This window comes from Nyctereutes procyonoides, unplaced genomic scaffold, assembly GCF_905146905.1.
Source record: "Nyctereutes procyonoides isolate TBG_1078 unplaced genomic scaffold, NYPRO_anot_genome, whole genome shotgun sequence".
Taxonomy (NCBI): Eukaryota; Metazoa; Chordata; class Mammalia; order Carnivora; family Canidae; genus Nyctereutes; species Nyctereutes procyonoides.
Window position 1 is genome coordinate 56,434 of NW_026575091.1, and position 6,418 is coordinate 62,851.

General features: G+C 45.2%; 1 pseudogene; it reads left to right on the forward strand.

Annotated features, from left to right (window-relative positions):
* The first annotated feature begins 1,102 nt into the window (after nucleotides 1–1,102).
* On the forward strand, nucleotides 1,103–2,844 carry LOC129514706 (immunoglobulin heavy variable 3-74-like; annotated as a pseudogene).
* Nucleotides 2,845–6,418: the final 3,574 nt, after the last annotated feature.

Sequence of the window (6,418 nt, forward strand, 5' to 3'; positions counted from 1 at the left end):
GCGCTGCCTGCAGTGGTCATTGTCTGGATGTTGTATTTTACATAGCTCATGCACCTGGAAAATGAAATGCATCTCTCCTTAGATCTGTAAATTACCTATTCAGTTATCAGACAAGACAAACCAGAATAGAAGAGAAATCTTTCTGCCCAAACGATTTGAAGGCCTACTCAGGGAAATTAGGCAATATAATCATAATAAATAGAGAGAAAGAAAAATTATTTGTTTCCAAATGACATGATCTGCTACAGGGGCAATCATGTAGTCCTGTTGTGGAGTCTACAACTCCACAAAAGTTAGGAATTAATTCAGGATTATAAGGAATATCCAGGACATAAAATAAACAAATACAGCTATGATTCCACACACAAAAAAATTATCTATATAAAATTAACAAAAAGATTCCTTTAATGAGATCAAAAATAAATATTTAGGATTACATTTCAATATGAGATAAAATGCCAGACTAAAAATGACCTATATTGATGAAAGGTTTTTTTATTTTTTTTATTTATTTTTTAATAAATTAATTTTTATTGGTGTTCAATTTACCAACATACAGAATAACACCCAGTGCTCATCCCGTCAAGTGTCCCCCTCAGTGCCTGTCACCCATTCACCCCCACCCCCCGCCCTCCTCCCCCTCCACCACCCCTAGTTCGTTTCCCAGAGTTAGAAAGGTTTTTTTAAAAAGCAAACAAATGAAAAAATAACACTGCTCACACAGAACATGAGAGATTCCTAACTCTGGGAAATGAACAAGGGGTGGTGGAAAGGGAGGAGGGCGGGGGTGGGGGTGAATGGGTGACGGGCACGGAGGGGGGCACTTGATGGGATGAGCACTGGGTGTTGTGCTGTATGTTGGCAAACTGAACTCCAATAAAAGGAATTTTTTTTTAAAAAGATAACATCGCCACAATGAGAATTTATTTCCACAGTGACATCTGCACAAAGAGATCTGCAAAGGTAATGCAATCTTTGCTATTAACTTCTTAGAATAGAATTTTAGTCAAGAGCTGAATATATACTCAGAGGACATGCAAATAGGGCCTTCTCTCCGCTGATTAAACCAGCCCAGCCCTGACCCTGCAGCTAGGAGAGGAGCCCCAGCGCCAGATCCCCAGGTGACGCCATTCTGGGATCAGGACAGAACACAGACAACGCACCATGGAGTCTGTGCTCAGCTGGGTGTTTCTTGTCACTATTTTAAAAGGTAATTCATGGAGAACAAGAGACCTTGAGTATGGGAGTGGAGGTGAGTGAGATAAACGGGATTTGGGACAGGTTCCTGACCAGGATGTCTTGTGTCTGCAGGTGTCCAGGGTGAGGTGCAGCTGGTGGAGTCTGGGGGAGACCTGGTGAAGCCTGGGGGGTCCCTGAGACTCTCCTGTGTGGCCTCTGGATTCACCTTCAGTAGCTACGACATGGACTGGGTCCGTCAGGCTCCAGGGAAGGGGCTACAGTGGGTCGCATACATTAGCTATGATGGAAGTAGCACAAGCTACGCAGACGCTGTGAAGGGCCGATTCACCATCTCCAGAGACAACGCCAAGAACACGCTGTATCTGCAGATGAACAGCCTGAGAGCCGAGGACACGGCCACTGTATTACTGTGCGAGTGACACAGTGAAGGGACCTCAGTGTGAGCCCAGACACAAACCTCCCTGTGGAAGGGGATCAGGACCACCAGGGGGTGCACACTCCTCACCACTTCTGTCTTGAAGGCCCAGGAGCAGGTGCAGATGGAGGTTCTGGGCAGGTTTCCTGTCAGGGTCTGGGGCTTCCTCTCCATGAATCAGGTTATCTAGGGAGTCTCTCTAGACACACGATTAAGTGCCTTCTTATAAACTTTGTAATTTATGACATTTGTTTTAATATAAACTATTTTTTACATGCAGTAAAGAAATTTGCTTACACTTTCTCTCTACTGCCCCTACACATTATTTAATGACACTTATCTCAGTGCACCTCAACTTCTCAGTTAGGAGTTTCCACCTTCTCATTAGAGAACCCCCTGCTCAGCGTGCAAGGTTGATAGAAGTAGCATAAACCAAATGATGGACAGGAAGCAATAGATGGATTAGGAGTAGAAAGCAAAACTGAGAACTTCTGGAAGTGTCACTGTAATGAACCAAACTACCAGCATTCATGCATTCATGTTAGTGGTAACATGGAAGAGCAGTGGAAACTCCTCAAGGTTGTTATTAGGATGTGGAATATGGAGGTCACACATGCATGCACACACGCACATGCACACACAGACACACACACACACACGCACGCACGAGAGTATAAATCATTATCACATTTACCATGTCTGTTGAGAGCAGGGCAGGCCTCGCAGCAAGTCATAAATTCTTGGATGGAACAAGGAAGGACACTGACTCAGGGAGTGTGTTGTGGGTCAGTGGTGGGGATGGGGTCCTGCTCCAGGAGGAGCTTTTGTGGAGTCAGTGTCCCCCCTGCATCAAAGGAGGGAAACCTATGGGTTTTGGTTTGATGACCCATGTTTGTGGAGCTGGAGAATAGGAAGGAATGGATGTCCAGGATCTAGCAGGTACATTCAAAATACGGTGTAAGGGATCATTCCACTAAACAAGTATGAAAACTGATAGAACAATAGACAGAAACGGTTGTTCTAAGTATGAAAAAGTATGATTTAGGGGGGTAAATGAGACAAATGTTTCTTAGAAGCCTTACACAGTATAAAGTGATTATAGAAATGGACCAAGGATAACCCAGAGTCTCAGGTGGAAGCTTTCCTCCCCCCAAGGTCACCAGCTGATTGTGGAGGTCACGTGTGCACTGTGTGCACACAGAGACCAGAAGCTTCTACTGGATCCATGAGGCTCCTCAGGGTGAGGAGCTGGATTGGAGGACCTTCCACCTGAAGGGAATAACTTAGTAGTCCTTTGGGTCAGCTCACTGTGTGTGATGTCTACCATCCCCAGATTAGAACCTAGTGCACATGTGATGGGAGGAGGAGGAGGGGACTTTGGGGAGGACTTGGGTAAGGAGGTGCAGCCCTATGATTGGATCAGTGGGACATCTCTGTGCTTCTAGGATTTTGAAGTCTGTGTTCTTCCTGAGATTGGGGAACTTTTCAGCTATTATTTAATCAAAAAATTTCTTTTTCCTGCCTCCTCATCTACTGGGACTCCTATCATATGAATATAATTATGACATCAGGATTAACTGAGCTCCGTATGTCTGCCTTTGTTGTCTCTACCTTTGTTTCCTCTTCTCAGTCATTATTTTCAATAATTTGAACTTGTCTCAACTGACTCATCCTCTGTTTCATTCAACTTCATTTTTATAGCATTAACTGGGAATTAAATATTGGTTATAGAGTTATTAATATGGGAGGGAGGGGTCAAGATGGCAGAAGAGTAGGGTCCCCAAGTCATCTGTCCCCACCAAATTACCTAGATAACTTTCAAATCATCCTGAAAACCGGGATCCCTGGGTGGCGCAGCGGTTTAGCGCCTGCCTTTGGCCCAGGGCGTGATCCTGGAGACCCGGGATCGAATCCCACGTCGGGCTCCCGGTGCATGGAGCCTGCTTCTCCCTCTGCCTGTGTCTCTGCCTCTCTCTCTCTCTGTGTGTGTGTGACTATCATAAATAAATTAATTAATTAAATATATATATATATTCAAATCATCCTGAAAACCTATGAATTCGGTCTGAGATTTAAAGAGAGAACAGGGGTAATGCTACAGTGAGAAGAGTATGCACTTCTATCAAGGTAGGAAGACAGAAAAAAAATAAAGAAATAAAAAGCATCCAAGGGGAAGGGGACCCGTGAGGAGCCGGGCTAAGACTGCGCAGTGAGTGACCCCAGGACAGGAAGGCCCCATCTCCAGAGAAGCAGGGGCTTCACCAATATTCCCGGATGGAAAGGCACTCACAGAGAGCTCGGGCACGATCCCAGGAGGGGTAGGGATGCCCTCAGGCTCCCAGGGGCACTAACAGAGCACCTGTGCCCAGGGGAGAGTGGACCACACCCCACAGCTGAGCTCCCTAAAGGGTTGCAGTGCGTGCATGGTGGGGCTAGGGAGCATCTCAGAGGCAGCTCCAGCAGAGCCTCCATGTGTTGGGAACTGTGCAGCCTGGGAGCATGATTCCAGCAGCGCAGGCCTCAGAGCCCAAGGCGCCAGTGGACACAGCCCAGGATCCAGTGCTCCCCGGGGACAGGCAGAGGCTGGGAGGGCCCAGGACAGCGAGGACATTCCTGATGCCAGGAGGCCCCGAGCTGTGCAGATCAGCACTCCCTGCACCCTGAGCATCCAGGCCCCTGTGGACTGGGAGCTGCGGTAGTTACTTCGGGAGCTGACTCCAGAGCTGGAGAGCTGGCCACTGCCACTGTGGTTGTTCCTCCTGGGGCCTAACAGGACAAACAACCCCCAATGAGCCTCACAGTGGTCTCACAGGATAAACGGGATGAACAACTCCCACTGATCCCTGCACCAGGCAGGGGGTTGAGCAGCTCCCCCATGTGCTCACACCTGAGAATCAGCACAGCAGACCCCTCCCCCAGAAAATCAGCTAGACAGAGAGGGGAAAAGCAAGTTATTGACCAAGCAGCACCGGAAAGTTCCAGGGGAAGTCGAGGGATTTACAGTATACAGAATCAGAGGATACTCCCCCTTGGTTTTGTTTCCGGTTTGCTTCCCCCCCTTTTCTTTTTCTTTTTTTTTCTTCTTTTGTCTCTTCTCTCTTTTTCTCCTTTTCCAGTACAACTTGTTTTTGGCCACTCTGCACTGAGCAAAATGACTAGAAGGAAAACCTCACCTCAAAAGAAAGAATCAGAAACAGTCCTCTCTCCCACAGAGCTACAAAATTTGGAATACAATTCAATGTCAGAAAGCCAATTCAGAATCACAATTATAAAGCTACTGGTGGCTCTAGAAAAAAACATAAAGGATTCAAGAGACTTCATGACTGAAGAATTTAGATCTAATATGGCCAAAATTAAAAATCAATTAAATGAGATGCAATCCAAACTAGAGGTTCTAACAATGAGGGTTAATGAGGTAGAAGAACAAGTGAGTGACAAAGAAGACAAGTTGATGGCAAGGAAGGAAGGTGAGAAAAAAAGAGAAAAACAATTAAAAGATCATGAGGATAGGTTACAGGAAATAAATGACAGCCTCAGAAGGAAAAATCTATATTTAATTGGGGTACCCAGGGGTGCCGAAAGGGACAGAGGTCCAGAATATGTATTTGAACAAATCATACCAGAGAACTTCCCTAACCTGGAAAGGGAAACAGGCATTCAGATCCAGGAGATAGATCCCCCCAAAATGCAATAAAAACCACTCAACACCTCAACATTTAAAGTGAAACATGAAAATTCCAAAGATAAAAAGAAAGTTCTTAAAGCATCAAGAGACAAGAAATCCATAACCTTTATGGGGAGAAATATCAGAACAACAGCAGACCTCTCCACAGAGACCTAGCAGGCCAGAAGGCTGGAAGGATATATTCAGGGTCCTTTTTTTTTATGATAGTCACAGAGAGAGAGAGAGAGAGAGAGAGAGAGAGAGGCAGAGACATAGGCAGAGGGAGAAGCAGGCTCCATGCACCGGGAGCCCGATGTGGGATTTGATCCCGGGTCTCCAGGATCGTGCCCTGGGCCAAAGGCAGGCGCCAAACCGCTGCGCCACCCAGGGATCCCTATATTCAGGGTCCTAAGTGAGAAGAACATGCAGCCAAGAATAATCTATCCAGCAAGGCTCTCATTCATAATAGAAGGAGAGAGAAAGAGCTTCCAAGATAGGCAGAAACTGAAAGTATATATGATCACCAAACCGGCTCTGCAAGAAATATTAGGGGGGACACTGTAAAAGAAAGAGGAAGTCCAAAGAAGCAATCCACAACAATAGGGACTGAATAGGTATCATGATGACACTAAATTCATATCTTTCCATAGTAACTCTGAATGTGAATGGGCTTAATGACACCATCAAAAGGCGCAGGGTTTCAAACTGGATAGAAAAGACAGACCCATCTATTTGCTGTTTACAAGAGACACATTTTAGGCAGAAGGACAGCTGCAGCCTGAAAATAAAAGGTTGGAGAACTATGTACCATTCAAATGGTGTTCAAAAGAAAGCAGGGGTAGCCATCCTTATATCAGATAAATTAAAGTTTATCCCAAAGACTGTAGCAAGAGATGAACAAGGACACTATATCATACTTATCATCCATACTTAGAGGATCTATCCAACAAGAGGACCTAACAATCATGAATATTTATGCACCGAATGTGGGAGTCACAAATCATATCAATCAACTAATAACCAAAGTTAAGACATACTTAATAATAATACACTTATACTTGGTGACTTGAATATAGTGCTTTCTACAATCGACATGTCTTCTAAACACAACATCTCCAAAGAAACAAGATCTTTATTCA